The sequence below is a fragment of the Mustelus asterias genome, chromosome 18, assembly GCF_964213995.1.
Source record: "Mustelus asterias chromosome 18, sMusAst1.hap1.1, whole genome shotgun sequence".
Classification (NCBI taxonomy): Eukaryota; Metazoa; Chordata; class Chondrichthyes; order Carcharhiniformes; family Triakidae; genus Mustelus; species Mustelus asterias.
This window is the reverse complement of record NC_135818.1, coordinates 72,261,879-72,280,190: the sequence shown is the minus strand read 5'-3', so window position 1 is coordinate 72,280,190 and position 18,312 is coordinate 72,261,879. Positions and strand designations below refer to the sequence as shown.

Sequence of the window (18,312 nt, the reverse complement as noted above, 5' to 3'; positions counted from 1 at the left end):
TGATATTTGAGGGTGCTGCCATTGACAGTGTGGGTGGGGTGTCGGGGGAATAGGGTCTGATGTTCAGGGGAAAGGCAGGGGGTGTTGCCGGCATTGACTGTGTGGTTGGGGGGTCAGGGGGAAGGGATCCGATGTTCTGTGGGGGGGAGGGTGGGGGAGGCAGGGGGAGTTGTTGCAACGCTGAGTGTTGGGTGGGGAAGGGGGTTGGTTGGCGAATGCCTGCTCTGATGGGAGAAGGGGCAGGGGGGGTGTGAATGCTGCCTTTGAGGGAGGAGGGAGATATGGGTGGTATGAGTGCTAGCTTTGATGAGGGGGCATTCGGGTGGGGGGGGTATACGTGGGACCTCTGAGACCTCCATGTTGGGGTGGGAGATGGTTACTCTTTGGTCTGATCAGGGCACCCTTTAAACATGGCGCCCCGATCTCAGAGCGGCCGGGTTTTGGTGGCATATTGAGGTCCCACCCTCTACATGATGGACACCTACCTGTACTTTTTTGTGGCAGAGTGTGGTAAGATCTGGAGAGAAACACGTCGTTTTTCACATTTGAACCAAGACGCTGCCATTTTTTGGTAAGATTTCAAATCTTTGATCAGTCATATGAAACTGTTTTATTTCCCATATTAATTCATAAAGAATCGAGCTGCACATCTTTAGATTGCTTCAATCTTACGCATGTCTCTAGGCATATAAAAATCCCACACAGACCTTTCATGCTCTAGGGGTGAATGAACCCAGCATCCACGGTAGTTTGCTTTTATCTTGGGTGAACAAATATTTGGTAAGTTATAACTCTGATGCTCCAATTGAAATATCAAACGTTCCTCCTGCGAGATGCTATCTGCTGGATGTGGAATCCCATTGAAAACTATCTTTAAGATGAAGACTGAGGTACGGTTGTGCATCTCAATGGAGAGCTTGATTACAGAGCTTACACTTATCCGTTCATGGGTATTTTTTGTTGACGGAATAGTCCAGCCAAAGTTTTCCATTCCAGAGATCATCCTGCTGAGAATTGATATGACCTTGAGGTTTCCGCATGCATAAACCACATAGTCATCTGCAAACAGCCGCACCCTGTTTTTTGTGACTCGTTGAGAAGGCTGTTTATGTCAGTTAAAAAGAATAAAGGTCGCAACACAATTCCCAGAGAGAACATCTCTGGGAGAGGATGATTCCCCATTCTCTGTTTTCAGTTGGTACGAGAGTGTTGAATTTAATTTAATAATGACTCCCCGGATGGATTTTTACAGCCCCTCCCACCAACATGATCTTCCTGTCAAAGAACAATGAACAAAGAAAATTACAGCATAGGAACAGGTCCTTCCTGCCAAAGTCAATGGAGTTTTGAACAGCTTGCTGCATTTTCCAGTGCCATCTGCTCACATGCCCCCCCCCCAACAAACCCCTGCATCATTCCATAGTAGTTTGAACAAGATTCACTTGTTGAGGTTTTTGAGAAATGTAGCATTGAATACGTGGTTTCATCCATTTTGAGACTTGAAGCTAAGTCATCGACAGTCTGTAAAAACGCCAGGTTAAAGTCCAACAATTTGGTGTGGCTCCTGCTCTGCCCAAGACCGGGAACTACAAAAGGTTATGAATGTAGCCCAATCCATCACGCAAACCAGCCTCCCATCCATTGACTCTGTCTATACTTCCCGCTGCCTCGGTAAAGCAGCCAGCATAATTAAGCGCCGCTCGCACCATTCTCTCTTCCACCTTCTTCCTTTGGGAAAAAGATACAAAAGTCTGAGGTCACGTCCCAACTGGTTCAAGAACAGCTTCTTCCCTGCTGCCATCAGACTTTTGAATGGACTTCCCTTGCATTAAGTTGATCTTTCTCTACACCCTAGCTGTGACTGTAACACGACATTCTGCACTCTCTCCTTTCCTTCTCTATGAATGGTATGCTTTGTCTGTATAATGTGCAAGAGACAATACTTTTCACTGTATGTTAATACATGTGACAATAATAAATCAAATCAAACCAAATCAAATCAAAGTTTATTTGGAATCACGAGCTTTTGGAGTGCTGCTCCTTCATCAGGTGAGTGTAAAAACAATATTTTGATAGATCTTTCTGATTGAAAACCAAGATTAAAATCCACCAGGGTGTTATGGGCTTCAAAGTACTTCATGACATGAGAATGAACAATGTGTTCAAGTAATTTACAAATCAGGCTGGTGGGAGACACTGATCTGTAGATTTCTGACTGACTGGCCCTCTTTTTGAATAGGTTTCAGATGTTACCGTGTCTGCACTGGAAGTAGCTGATAGCGATCAACCCTTTCAAAGGTTTGGTCAATTTTGGCCCCAATAGGTCTCAGTTTTAAAATTTTTCATCCTTAATTTCGAATTCATCCAATGTCTCACTCCTCCAATCCCTCAACCCTCTGTACTACTCCACTTCCAGCTTCTTGCTCATCCCCAATTCCTATCACCATATAGTTTACCCGACCATGCCTTCAAACAGCGATGCCCTAAGAACTGGAATTCCCTGACAAAACCTTTCTCTCCCTCTCTCTTGCTGAATAACACTCTTTAAGATTACTGATTATGCTCTTAGTCACCTGTCCAAATACCTCCAGAAGTGGCTCATTATCAAAATTATGGCTGATAATGTTCCTGCGGTATTTTGCCATATTAAAGGTGCCCAGGCAGCACGGTGGCACAGTGGTTAGCACTGCTGACTCACAGTGCCAGGGACCAGGGTTCGAGTCTCGGCTTGGGTCACTGTCTGTGTGGAGTTTGCATGTTCTCCCCGTGCCTGCGTGGGTTTCCTCCCACAGTCTGAAAGACGTGCTGGTTAGGTACATTGACCCGAACAGGCACTGGAGTGTGGCGACTAGGGGAATTTCACAGTAATTTCATTGCAGTGTTAATGCAAGCCTTACTTGTGCGTAACAACTTAACTTTAACTTTAACTGTATAAATTCAAATTTTTGTTGATGTACCAAGTATCTAAAGATGGTCATTATTATCTCATTGAAGTTAGTTGCTAAAGACATAGGGCAGAATTTTCCTGTCCTGCTCGCCCAGGGAATCATAGCGGGCAGGGGCGGACCATGCAAAGGTCCAGTGACCTCGGGTGGGAATTTCCAGCCTTGGGATGAGAGCGGCCGGAAAATCCCGGCAGAATGCAGGTTCAAACCTTTCTAGTCAACACTAAATAAATTCAAAAGTAAACATAGTTTTGCATACATTTGGATTCTTAACCAAACAGGACTGCAATGTTTTCTTTGATGCATTTTAAGTTGTGCAGCCAACCATGACTAAGGGATGAAACAAAAACAGAAAATTCTGGAAAATCTCAGCAAGTCTGACAGCATCCGTGGAGAGAGAATAAAGCCAATGGTTCTTGCCAGGATGACCCATCCTGACTCAGAACATTGGCTCTATTCTCTCTCCAGGGATGCTGTTGGACCTACTGAGATTTTCCAGCCTTTTCTGTATTTGTTTCAGATTCCAGCCTCGGCAGTATTTTGCTTTTCGATTACTAAGGGATGGATTGTTCTACACCCTACCTGTAGCAACTCCATCAATTAACTCAAACATGTTTGCAATTTTCCCACATACGGTATAAGAAATGTTCAACCCCGTACCCCTCCCTATAATAGTCTTCGCTTATTTTTTGAGGGCGCCAAACTGTATTTGGAGGTGACATATTCCTCTCAATGGAAAATAAACCAGTCGGGCAACTGGTTGGTGCTGGACCCCAGCTGTGTCCAAGAACCAATGTTCCTTTCAATTTAAAAAAACATAAAAGAGAATAACATTGCCGCGGAATAAATGGAAGCTCAGATAGTGGGTTTAGAATGCTGCCAACCTGTTTGAGATTATACTTGTCTGTCTTTTTAATCGCCCAGCATTACCAATAGTGGTCTCCGACTAGAATTCTGAATTCTTTCCCTTCTGGGCGAGAGCCCCACACTTAAAAGCCAACCATATGCTTAATCTATTTCAGGTTGGATTGTTGAGCTTGCTACTTACCACAGTTTCCCAACTGAAAACAATATTGTTTAATTTGGTATGGCTTTATTACCTCATTGTTTTAGGCAGTACAGTTAGTGCCATAAAAATATCTTACCCGCCAAGTAGAATTATACCAGAGCTCTGTAATGTGCAATAAGGAGCTCTTTAGATTAGTATCTGAATCACCTGACTATCAGAGTTAACTGGATACCAGCTCTGATGAGGGGTCATCCTAACTCGAAACTTTGGCTTGATTCTCTCCCCACAGATGCTGTCAGACCTGCTGCGCTTTTCCAGCATTTTCTGTTTTTGTAACTGGATGCCATTTCATCGCCACAGGACATAATATACCAGGAAAATAGGGTGAAATTTCTTCACTCAGAGAATGGTCTGAATGTGGAACTCACTACCACAACAACTGGCTGAGGCAATTAGCTTGTAAGCTTTCAAAAGGGATCTCGATGAGTATATGAGAGAAAAGGGGTTAGAAAGATTTGCTACAAGGCTGAGGTGAGGGAAATGGAATGGAAGGAGACTCAAGTGGAATAGAAACACCAGCACAGGTGAGCTGGGCTGAATGGCTGTTGTGTATGACCAGCAGAGAAAGGGTGAACAGGCTCCCCTCTACTTAACCTCTTTGGTCAGTTATGACAACAGTTTAAGTTTCTTTTTCATGAGGATGTGCCTTTTCCAAATCAGCATTTAAGCTGTGGGCAATAAAGAGCCAATCAATTTTGTTTTAGTCCAAGAATGAGCAAATTTATTAACCATTGAATCCTAGAACATTTAAAAAAATGCAGCCTTAAGTATATGGCCCTCATGCAATCATGAGGACATCCACAAACCTACACCAACCACACCCACCCCACACACCACTCACAAGGGGAAGTTAGAGTCCAATAAAAAAGGTAAACAAATATATGGTTGTGTCCTTTGATTGTTCTTGAGACATAGGTTTTAAAAGCTATGGCTGATTTAGATTAGCTGGTTCCCTGGATGCAGTCAGATGCAAAAGATGTGGCAATTATTACAAGTTCTTAGTTGCCTGGTAGGTTTCTGATAGAGTTAGATTCTCGAACCAGGTGACACACTAACTCACAAAGAAAATGTGGAGGAGAGAGCAGCCTTCAACTTGTTTCCACTGCAGAAGGCATTGTCAACACTTCCTCTCCAGTGGCTGGATGCCCTGCCTTGACATACTTCACTCATTGTGCATTTCCAAGATGTTTTGGATGAGTTTGTCTGTACCAACTGCTGTTTTGATATCCAGTACCTTACATTTTTAATGTCTCCTCCTTAGACGGTTGTGAGTTTCAATGGGTTACTGAGTTATAGGAAAGGTCTCTCTCTTCACATTTCCCTGAGGACGATTTGTTGGTTTCTCACCTTCCTTTTTGAATGCAGCCTTACATTTTTATACAGTTTGCTCTGTCTCATTTCCAGTCAATTTCCAGTCAGTTGAAAAATCATACTTTCAAAAATACGGTGCATAACTTTGTACCACTGTATTCGCTACGTAACACAGCACCTCATTTATACAGTAGACTGATATAATTTTGGCTAATGCTGTTACCCACTTCAGAGAAGTAAGTGCAAGCTGGATTTCTTATCATCGACAACTTGTTCTACTCTCAAATGTCAGCTCATTGGCTCTGATGGGAATGAAATTCACCCAGTTTACTGTTGGAAAGTACAAGAGCTGACAGTGAAACCTAGACAAGACATAAAGTAGCATTTACAGCATTTATCCGAGGTAGCTATTCGGATATATGAGGCCTAATATCAACTCAGTTTTACCAGAGAATCAGCAGGTTCCCGAGGGATGAAGCTTGTGTAAAAATAATGGATAAGGACAGCTAGAAGTATCGATCTAAACTGGGATTGAAATGGAAGACATGCTGTGTGGTATGATATGTGTACGACGACAGCACCTTAATGAATAACACGCAAGTGACACTATCTCTCATGTCACGACATTGTTCATGTGCAGAATGAAAAGTTGTCAGTGCTTTAATGGTATAACAGAGCTTATTTCTGGTTCAGGGAAGACCTCCATCATGCTCTAGGCTTTGTCCTCTTTCTTGCCAAGTCTAGCATGCATTGCAGCCACGACTGCAAGACAAATAAAAACAGTTTATCAAAAAAGACAATTGCTGTCTTTTGGGTTGTAACATTATCCGTCAGTTCTCATGAGGAACACTAGAGGGAACTCCTGCCACTGTACTGTACTGCTCCTGCTGGTGTGTCCAGAGATTGTGGTTAAAGGTTATCACTGGACAGCCAGTCCCACATATCTATCGTGGGGAGAATCCTAGTAAATAGGGCTAATTTTCTGGCAAAAATAAATGAACTCAAAGTGACTTACCTAAGGGACAGGGAAGATTTGGGAGCAGTCAGTTGGGAAGTTTCTTCTGTTTTTCATGAATGCTGCTGTAAGTTAACCAAAGTGTGGTTTCATAGAATCATAGAATCCCTACAGCACAGAAAGAGGCCATTCAGCCCATTGAGTCTGCACAGTCAACAAGTCCACCCAGATCCTATCCCCATAACCCAACACATTTACCCTGCTAATCCACCTGACACTAAGGGGCAATTTAGCACAGCCAATCAACCTAACCCACATTTTTGGGCTGCGGGAGGAAACTGGAGTACCCAGAGGAAACCCACGCAGACACGGGGAGAATGTGCAAACTCCACACAGACAGTCCCCAAGGCCGGAATCGAACCTGGGACACTGGCGCCATGAGGCAGCAGCGCTAACAACTGTGTCACCGTGCCACCCAGTGCCTAATGTCTGCCAGTCACTAATTGTTATACATTAAAGAAAGATGTGATATTATTTCTCTTATTGTTTGACTAATCCCTGCCCTAAGCAAGCACGCTTAATGCAAAGGAAGAGAAAGGCTGATTTACAGCACAGGCCAGGAGTGATGCTAGCAATTAAGTTCTCGGCAATTCACAAATACAGGACTGTCTGCCAACACGCCCAAGTGAAGCCTTTTGCTGCATTCACACCCTGTTCAATTTCCCCAAAACACAAATAAGGAAAGAGAGTTACAGACAGTGAGAAGAAAGCAAAAGACTTGCATTTATTTAGAGCTTTTCACAACCACCAGACGTCTCAAAGTGCTTAACAGACAGTGGAATGGCTTAAAAAGTGTAGTCACTGTTGTGAACACAGCATGCAGTTTGGACACTACAAACTCCACAAATATCAATGTGATTAACTGTTTTTTGCTGATGTTGATTCAGGGATGAATATTGGCCAGGACACAGGGATAACTCCCCTGCTCTCCTTCAAAACTGTGCTGTGGGATCTTATGGGGGTCGGGAGATGGAGGGGTGTCTTGGTTTAACATCTCATCTGAAAGGTGGTACCTCCAACAGTGCAGCGCTCCCTCAGTACAGCACTGGAGGGTCAACCCAGATATTTTGTTCTCAAGCCCTAGACTTGAACCGAGAAACTGAAAGGCAAGAAGGCTACTGAGCCATAATTGACACTGATCAATGCAGATAGATATAACAGAGTCAAGAGACCAGGGAGGACGTTATGGCTGGAATTCTCCTGTCTGCAGGTTGGGTAGGGCACAGCAAGTGACCACAGTGTGGGACACCCTCTGTGGATTGTATTGCCCCAGACTGGTCCAAGTACCAAAACTGTATCTTCAGCATCCCTATGATCTACTCCACCAAAATGCAAGTTGCAGGATGAACCTCATTGTACTTTGTCTCAGCTGCACTTAGTGACCTCTGCACAGGCTTCATCAGCCACCTCCTCAGTGGGTAGCCCGTGTACTTGAGGATCTAACCTTGCAGCTGAACATTTCAGTGAGTGAAAGCTGTTGCAGTTCGTAGAGTTCACTTCTTGATGCCCTGGTGATCTAAGTGCCACATGAGTGCAATCGATGGCACCTTGCACCTTGTGGAAAGCCAAAGATTTGAGCAAAGCCCATCACCCTTGGCTTACCCGATCCCAGTCAAAATGGACAAAGTTGTATACCCTCACGAAAATTGCGGTTATGACATCTTGGATGCAATTGTATGCGGAGGCTTGCAAAACCCAGAAAGATCGTTTGTGGAGCCCTGGAATGAACCACTGGCTTACAATTTAAGCAACTGTAGCAACTTTCAGTGACACTGGCAGAGGATGCCCTCCAAGTCCTCGTGAAGCCAAATCCCGCTCAAGGTGGCAGATGTGACCAACCAGTTCCCAGAACATGTGTAGTCTTCAGCAACACTGGTTCTCAGATATCTGCAAGTATGTTAGGCACTGTTTGTAGACCCTGAATCCAGGGAGGCACCTCTGAGCGATGGCTCTCTGAGGTTCATTCTCTGCATGCAGAGCAGGCCCTACCACTCCTGCCTTTTGTGCTCATTAAGAAGTCTCACAACACCAGGTTAAAGTCCAACAGGTTTATTTGGTAGCACAAGCCACAAGCTTTTGGAGAGCTGCCCCTTCATCAGGTCACTCACCTGATGAAGGGGCAGCGCTCCAAAAGCTTGTGGCTTGTGCTACCAAATAAACCTGTTGGACTTTAACCTGGTGTTGTGAAACGTCTTACTGTGCTTACCCCAGTCCAACGCCAGCATCTCCACATCTTGTGCTCATGCCTTGGGAGAAGCAGGCACCTCCATGCACCTCCATAGATGTCTTCTTTTCTTCTGACTATGTGGCAGAAGAATGACAGCGAGATCGCCAGGCTCCACGTTTTGTATATTCTCCTCACTGCAGTATCAAAGAGAGAGAGACTTGATTATTAGCATTTATCTCTGAAGGACACTCTTTGCTCATTCATTGTCTGAAGCTGCCTCTCAAAGCCCATGTTCTCATAACTCATGTCCTGGCCTCCACACTGAAACCTAGTTCTTAATTTTCATTCTGCTTTGGCAAGGTCCCAGACTACCCTTGCCACATATCACCTAACTGAGTGACCACAGCTTTGGCCACTCTACTGCATCCTGAACTCTCATCTCAGGTACAGGCATTGTCCACGGCTTTACTCCAAATCCTTATGCTCAATCTTGTCTGTCAGGGGAACTTGTCAATATGCACCTCAGCACATGGCCAAGGGTTAGGAGTATGTCATTGCCTATTCTCAGAGGGAAAGTAGTTGCTTGCCAAGTCAGCCAATGGTACTGGTACAACATGGCAGCCAGTGATTTTTGGAAGTCAGTGCATCAAGGATTAAATGCTGAGCAGCAATCAGTGGCACTCTGACGCATATGTGGTGCTTCAGTAGGCATAATTACATGATAGTTAGACTCCAGGCATGTCCATTAAGTTACAGTTAAACGATCTTAGCTGCAATGGGATACTGATTGCAGAGATGTCTTTCAATTAAACTTACCTTAGTTAAAATACCACCTCCAGGAGCCCGGTCACCCCCGAGTCAGGCCCGGTCACCCCCCAAGTCAAAGGCTGGTCACCCCTGAGTCAGAACCAATACCCCCAAGTCAACTCTGTTAATACACTGAGCCGCTCCAAGAGCATTGCCGTCCCCTCTGAGCTCTCATTAGGGGGTTGTTCATCAGGTGCATGCCATTTGAAGCCAGTCATAATTGCACTGTTCTGCCATCATGTCACCATGGATGGATTTTTTGCCGGGCTTGGTGGGGGAATGATTCCAGTGTATGGGTCCAAAAATGAGATGCACGTGTATGATAATAATGTTCCCAAATTTAACTCCCAGGAACTTCAGCCCACCACTGTCAGGGGGAGGGGGCGAGCGTGACAAGCTTTCACCCAACATAATACCCAACTTTGGCCTTATAGAATCATAGAATCCCTACAGTGCAGAAGGAGGCCATTCAGCCCATCGAGCTTGCACCGACAACAATCAAATCCAGGTCCCACCCCCGTAACCCCATTAGTCCCCCTGACACTAAGGGGCAATTTTAGATGGCCAATCAACCTAACCCACACATCTTTGGACTGTGGGAGGAAACCGGAGCACCCAGAGGAAACCCACGCAGACACGGGGAGAATGTGCAAACTCCACACAGACAGTGACCTGAGGCCAGAATTGAACCCGGGTCCCTGGCGCGGTGAGGCAGCAGTGCTAACCACTGTGCCACCGTGCCACCCTTCTTGCGATGTTTTCCACTCCAGCTGCTGAACATCCCCCAATGTTAATGGGGGCGAAAAATCCCACCCAGTGACTGGGAATTACAAGACAGAAATCTCTTATGGTGATATCAGCAAGCTAACACTTAATACAATTGTACAATAATCTCACAAATGCTATTTCAGCTCAAATTGTAATCTGTTCTTTTTTGAAAAAATGTGTTAGAGGATCTCTGCTAAAAGAGTAACTTGGAGTGTTATGCCAGTGCAAAAAATATATGACTTCTAAATATCAATAACAGTAACTTGTACGTTCATGTTCTCATATTCTGTTTCATAACTTAAAATGAATAGAAAGGTAGCAGTTAACTATAAACTGTGATGTGTGGCCAAGATAATCACCCAAGTCGTTCAAATTTTTGATCCTGTGCGTATTATTTTACAAATCACATGCTCAATGCATTAAAACGTGGAGGAAAATGAGACTCCTGATGCTATAAGGCTTGAAAACAGCTTGCATTTCCTTTTCGCCATGGACACTGAATGATTTATAGACAGAGGAAGCAGATTCTTCTGTCCATTTGCGCAAAGTGGAGGCAAACAATTTCGCAAGTCATAAATAATGCGGAGGTGAAGCGGCCATTAAACAGATTGTGCCCTAATCCTTCAGAAGGTAACATGAGTGTGGAAGGGCAGGAGCTTTCACAGCAGGTGCTAATTGAAGTGATCCATATCCACCTTAGACTGAACAAGGAAAAGTGTGGCGAACAAAAAGTGCTTTCAGCCTGCACTTTTGACTCCGACATGAATCAAGAATTGATTTCACTTAGAAGTAAGCAGCCTAATCGCTCAGTGTGGAACACAGCGCACAACGTTGGTCCCTTTCTCATTGAATGAATTGGCTTCAGAAAGCTAGCGAGAATTGGTTTTATTTTTAGCATGGGCTTTCCTCGTGGTGAGAATTTGGGAACAGGATTACAAATTGTTTTGTGCTGGTAGTGATGGGAAATAGAGCGCTCTCTTGCTTTGAATACACAGAATGTCCGTTGAAGCACTCCCAGGTCAACTACAGCCTGGTGTGATGTGGGGCAGAGTTTAGACGTCTCGAATTCAGACAAGGTGCCAGATATAGAAACTGCCCTGCAGAACATGGCGACTAGGTACATGAATGATCTCATTGGTGCTGCATTGAGGATTAAGTGAAAATTGAACATTTATTCAGCGATTGAGACCATTTGACGTAAAGAATGTAGTACGCTGCAAATTCTGAATCAGGGTCGAGATTACTTTTGATAAAAGCAATCTAATTTTCTAACAGTTCGGAGGCATATCTGTCACAGTTCAGATGTCACTCGTAAAAAGTAAGCAGTGGAAACAAGGAAAGAAGAACAGCAATACTGCAACTTTTTTTTAACTGGCCTGGAGGAAGGAGAGGGAAATTGGGAGATTTACAAATGGCTGTCAATCAGAAGTGTAACAATTAACTTTTAATTGACCTTAAATTGCAACCCTCAGGATATGCCCGTTACTTGACAGGGGTGAAACCATGATCAAGCAGGTGGTTCGCCCAGGACGAGGCTAGCCCATTGCACTGGGGGTGTGCTGATGCCCTGGCTAGGGTAGAGTAAAGGGTCAGTGTAGCCAATGAGGTTAAACCGAGGCTTTACCTTATGCAATTTTTCAAAGCCATCTCAGCCCTCTGGCTCAGATGAAGCATTAGATCAAGCCCAGGAGGGGGTGCAATGCCTCATCCTGTCAGATCGTATCTTGCTTAATCAAGCTCAAAATGGGATGCAATGTCTTGTCAACTTGGATCTTGTTTGTCCCTCATGTGGGGATCATGATGGGACTTAAGTTGAATTGGCTTTTTAGATTAGAATTAAAGTATCAAAAGAAAAAAAATAGAGATGGAGTTAAAGGGACATGCCTCATTTCGCACAGCTCCATCTTACCAGATGACAAAGCAGTTAAGAGTCAACAACATCACCGTGGATCTGGAGTCACATGTAGGCCAGACCAGGTAAGGGTGGCAGATTTCCTTTCCAAAGAAACATTAATGAACTAGATGTCCTTTTACGACAATTGACAATGGTTTCATGGTCATCATTAGAATTTTAATTCCAGATTTTTATTGAATTTAAATTTCATCATCACACATGTTCAGCTGCAGGAAAGAGCCCTTATCAGCAATATTTACAGGGAGCATCAGTTACCTCCAAGTTAGTTCTTACCTACAAGTTCCTCTTACCGAGAGCTGGCACAGAAACAATGGGCCAAATGTCCTCCTTCTGTGTTGTAACTATTCTATGATTCTAGATGTGGGTTGATTTGTTCTGCTTGTTACTTTGAGGCTTCAATCGCTTGGTGCTTTCTACAGGGGTTTAAATTTACAAAAGACTACAGAGAGTGGTATAGCAAGTGTGGAAGGAACTTTTTGCTTCCAAAAAGGCTTCTATAAAAAAGTTATCCCCAGACATGGATGTAGCAGCCATTTCCCTTGGAATGCAACAAAATGGGGAGAATGAGCAGAGGTCACGCAAGACAGGACAGGTTGCAGAAGAGGGAGGAGAGGGAGAAGGATTCTCAACGTGAAGCAATATCTACCCAAACTCTTCAGTAAAGTCCTACCTTAGCCCCAATGAAGAATAATGGGCTGGATTCATTCCTATTGTCACAACGTTCGCCAACAACGTTGGGATAAGAAAAATATCAGCCATGATTGAATGGCGGAGCAGGCTCAATGGGCTGAGTGGCCTAATTGTGCTCCTATGTCTTATGGTCTAACAAGGTCTGGAAGTCTGGCGTGGATCTGTGGTGATCAGCTGAACCTGATGGCAAACACAGGTAAGTGCAGCTCATGACACAAGCTCCACAATGTCCAATCCAATGTGTGAGATGACTGTGCTCCAGTGAGGGCATCACCGTTGAAACCTGCAACTATCTGCAGCCACATCCCCAGCCAAAGAGCAAGGAAAAGGCAATGTTTCCGGTGATTTTTTAAAAATACTTTTCCAATTCAATCAAATCAAATCCAATTCAGAGTCTCAACAAGTTGAGACATTTCAGATCCAGGCTGACAAGACAGGGCGAGCGACCAAACCACCCTGTCCTGGGCCTGATCTACATGAGCCAAGCTGATTGGAGAAGGGGGAGGTTCCTCCTCCAAGATTGAGCTCATTTGCATCTTAGCCAAAAGGCCGAGATGCCGCTTTAAAAAATTGCTTCATATGAAACATATGAAGCTTCAGTGTAACCCAATGACCTCAACCAAGTGCGGCCGACCATGGGCTGCCGACCATACTACACTTGATCTTAGCCAAAAGGCCGAGAAGCGATGTTTCCGGTGATTAGTGGAAGTGATCTTGGCCATGAACTTCAATGCACCGGGATTGTTCCAGGCTGCAGCTGGAGATATCTGCAATATTTCACATTTCGCTACACCTTTTTTCCATCAGGGAAGTTACTGACTTTCTCTATTCAATAAGAGCAAACTACACTTCATTATCCCCCGAAAGAGAGAAGACAAGTCAGCACATGGCTTCTCCAGGGTTGTATGCTTCCCCATAGTGCAGGCTGCACTCGATTGCACACATGCTTCTCTGTGGGCACCGCACATTGGGTATGCCCTATACCACTATCGAGGCAAGGTAGTGGGGCAGCACGGTGGCACAGTGGTTAGCACTGTTGCCTCACAGCGCCAGGGACCCGGGTTCGATACCCGGCTTGGGTCACTGTGGAGTCTGCACATTCTCCCCGTATCTGTGTGTGTTTCTTCTGGGTGCTCGGTTTCCTCCCACAGTCCAAAAGACATGTTGATTAGGTGCGTTGACCGTGCTAAATTCTCCCTCAGTGTACCCGAATAGGCGCCGGAGAGTGGCAACTAAGGGATTTTCACAGTAACTTCATTGCAGTTTTAATGTAAGCCTACTTGAGACACTAATAAATGACTTGCAGCCCCACTGGTGTGTGACTATACACTGAGAGTCATGCAGGTCAATGCCCAGTGTTATGGCAGCAAGTCATGATGCCTTTGTTCTATGGCAGTTTACTGACTTGCCAACACAATTCAACCACCATGGCAAACCAGATAGTTATTATTGAGTAATAAGGGCAATTCACCAATGCATAGCTGGTGACTCTGGTGTGCAAACAGTGCATATGTATGCATATACTAAAAACCATGAAATATGATAGTATCATAGACTTTTTCGGGATGGAAACAGGCCCTTCAGCCCAACTTGTCCATGCCATCCCTTTTTTAACCCCTAAGCTAGTCCCAATTGCCCGCGTTTGGCCCATCTCACTCATGTAACTATCTAAATGCTTTTTAAAAGACAAAATTGTACCCATCTCTACTATTACCTCTGGCAGACACTCACCACCCTTTGTGTTAAAAAATTGCCTCTGTGGACCTTTTTGTATCCCCCCCTCTCACCTCAAACCTATGCCCTTTAGTTTTAGACTCCCCAATCTTTGGGAAAAGATGTTGACTCTCTCACTGATCTCTGCCCCTCATTATTTAATAGCCCTCTGTAAGATCACCCCTAAGCCTCCTACGCTCCAAAGAAAAAGTCCCTGTCTATCCAGCCTCTCCTTGTAACTCAAACCATCAAGTGATAGATCGGATCATTAGTACATTTGTACGTCTGTACATAGTACATATCAATTTACTTATACAAAGCTGACAATTAGATTTTGTATCTTGCCTCTTTTGTATTTTTTAAGGTTATAGTTGCCCCTTAATCTAATATATGGTTGACTATTAAAGTGTGAGCAAAAATAACACTGACTTTGCGCTCTGACGTTGCTCTGTTACGTTAACCGCAACTTTACTGCTTCAATCGCTGCACTCCATTTGTTTCAGTGCTGTCAACAATGGGATTCCTCCCGGGGACAGTTTTAACTGCCCTCCTGGGCCATTCCCTTGATGTTCCACTTTCTCGCTGTTTGGATTCTCCTGTCTTGTTTCTAAATTGCTCTCCCCAGGCCTTTCCCACCAGGCTCTGGCTCCGAAGTGTGAAAGCAATTCACAGGACAAATTACCTCACTAGTACAGGAAAGCAGGAAAGTCAAACACAACTGACAGCATCCCACACACAGAAGCAGTCAATCTGTTCTTGGTGCTGTTCACTGCGGGAGGAAATATTGGCCCGGTTATCAGGAGAATTTCTCTTCTGCAGATGCTGCTTGGGGGCATTTAATGCCCTTTACCTTGTTTGTATCAAAATGACGACATTCACAAGCATGCAATAACCTGGTTTATGACCAAGCTTCATAGAGTCATAGAATCCTACAGTGCAGAAGGAGGCCATTCAGCCCATCGCTCCTGCACCGAACACAATCCCATCCTGGTCCTATCCCCGTAATCCCATGCATTGACCCTAGCTAATCCCCCTGACACTAAGGGGCAATTTAGTACGGCCAATCCACCTAACCTGCACATCTTTGGACTGTGGGAGGAAACCAGAGCACCTGGAGTAAACCCACGCAGACACGGGAGATTGTGCAAACTCCACACAGACAGTGATCCAAGGCTGGAATCGAACCCAGGTCCCTGAAACTGTGAGGCTTTAAACACAGAAGGGAAATGAGGACCGCACAGACCTTGCATCAGGGTCAAAAATGTTCGTGCTAGTTAATATATTTCCTGGAATTTACTTTGATTGTGGTTTTTATTTCCTATGTTGCTTTTCGCACAGTTACTCCTTCACATTGCTGTTTGACGAGCGGTGGAATTTGAACTACTGAGCTGGAAAGTGCAGAAATATTGACCAGTATCATAATTTACTGCCAAACCCAGACTGTGTGAAATGATAAAGCATAAGCCAAATCATCCAGGGGACACCCAAGGTCAGAACTCCATTACTGGTCAATGATTACTTTTAAATTTGTAGCATGTCATGCTTATTCTGAATCAGTCATATGGCTTGTGAGGGTCTGTGCACAGGATGTCTGACTCGCTCAGCTAAATTTGCAAGCATATTTAATCAATCTGCAAGTTGTTTTCAAACCGACTTTGTCATAAAACAGAAGAAAGCATGACCAGCAGAACCAAAGGTTATATCCACCAGGGGAGATGAAAGAGGCTGTGGCACTGTTCTGTATGAAAGAGAAGGCAGCGGGATAGAACCATAGAAAGGTTACAGCACCGAAGCAGGCCATTTATCCCATCTAATCCATGCCAGCCCAAGGATATCCAGGTGCCCTTTCTAATCCCATCTTCTTGCACCTAGCCCATAGCCCTGTAGCTTACAGCACTTAAGGTGCAGATCCAAGTACTTTTTAAAAGAGTTTAGGGTCTCTGCCTCCACCGCCAACTCGGGCAACTGAATTCCAGACACTCGCCACCCTTTGCAAATAAAAGTTCTTCCTCAGGCCCCCTCTACACCTACCGCCACTTATCTTGAATCTATGCCCCCTGCTTTTAGAATTCTCCACTAAAGGAAACAGTTTTATCTTTTCAACTCGACCTCTTCCCCTCATAATTTTGTATACCTTTATCAAGTCATCCCTCAGCCTTCTTTGTTCCAAGGAAAATAACCCTAACTTATCCAATCTTTCCCCATAGCTACACTTTTCTAGCTCTGGAAACATTCTTGTAAATTTCCTCTCCATTCTCTCAGGAGCAATTACATCATTCTTATGATATGGTGGCCAGAACTGCTCACAATACTCCAGTTGTGGCCTCACCAGTGTTTCATACAATTCCAACATTATATCCTTACTTTCATATTCTATACCTCTGCCAATGAAGGAGAGCATTCCATTTGCCTTCTCTACAACCTAGTCTACTTGATCTGCTGCCTTTACAGACCTGTGTATTTGTACACCAAGATCTCTGACTTCATTTACCCTTCTTTGTATATTCCCATTTATTGTATATTCCCTATAACTGTTTGACCTCCCTAAATGGATTACCTCACATGTCTCTGTTAAGATCCATCTGCCACTTTACCATCCACTCCACCAATCTACATTGTTTTGTAGATTCTCGCTATCCTCTACAGTATCTACTACTCGGCCTATCTTTGTGTCGTCTGCAAATTTTCCAATCATGCCCCATTCACATCTAAATCATTAATATACAACACAAACAGCAATGGTCCCAACACCAAGGGTGTATGTCACACTTGGATTGAACATTGCCTATTGCAGCAAGTGAAGGAGAGTACTGGCCTGAGGTTGACTGATGATTTTATTGCTTCTAGTTTTCTTTCTTTTGCACAATCTGGTTACCTTTTTCTTTCCACTGCTTTTTTTTGTCTTCTGTTTGTTTTGTCCTTTGTCCTTCTCCTCTGAAATGCAACTTCTTCTGCTGCTGATGGCCCACAATGTATCGTAGGTTCAGAGCTGCTGGATCTGTTCCAAATCTATCCCAGCTAGCACAGTGATAGTGCCACACAGGACAATAGAAGATGTCTTCATTGTAAAGATGTAAAGGGTGCTGTGATTGCTCCGACCAATAGTAGGAGCAATCTTGGGCGTACATGTCCACCGACCACTGAAAGTGGCAAGGTAGGTGGATAAGGTAGTCAAGAAGGCATATTTGCCTTCGTCGGTTGTGACTTTGAATATAAAAATTTGCAGGTCATGCTGCAGCTGTACAGAACCTTAGTTAGGCCTCATTTCGAATATTGTGTACAATTCTGGTCGCCACACTACCGGAAGGATCTGGATGCTTTGGAGAGAGTACAGAAGAGGTTTACCAGGATGTTGCCTGGCCTGGAGGGTATGAGCTATGAGGAGAGGTTGGGTAAACTCAGTTTGTTCTCACAAAAACGAAGAAGGCTGAGGGGTGAGCTGATGGAGGTTTGCACAATTATGCATGGCATGGACACAGTGGATAGTCAGATGCTCTTTCCTAGGGTAGAAAAGTCAAGTACTAGGGGACATAGGTTTAAGGTGCATGGGGAAAAGTTTAGAGGAAATGTGCGAGGCAAGTTTTTTACACTGAGGGTGGTGAGTGTCTGGATGCGCTGCCTGGGGAGGTGGTGGGAGCAGGTACGATAGCTGAATTTAAGGGGCAACTAGACGAATGCATGAATAGGATGGGTGCATACGGTTTTAGTTTAGGCAGGTATCATGATCGGCACAGGCTTGGAGGGCCGAAGGACCTGTTCCTGTGCTGTACTTTTCTTTGTTCTTTGTTCTAGCATCAGGGATGGAAGCATCTGCAACAGATAGATTGGTGAAGGTGAGGTCAAGTATTCCCTCCCCACTCCCCCTCCCCCCCCCCGCTCCCAACTTTGTTGGCTCCCTCACCACAAGCCCAG

At 44.5% G+C, this 18,312-nt stretch overlaps 1 non-coding gene across 1 annotated transcript; it reads right to left on the bottom strand.

Moving 5' to 3' along the window:
* Nucleotides 1–13,188: 13,188 nt before the first annotated feature.
* Nucleotides 13,189–13,375, bottom strand: LOC144507375 (U2 spliceosomal RNA). The gene has a single exon (XR_013500078.1). It is a non-coding gene; the product is annotated as a U2 spliceosomal RNA (small nuclear RNA).
* Between the last annotated feature and the right edge of the window lie 4,937 nt (nucleotides 13,376–18,312).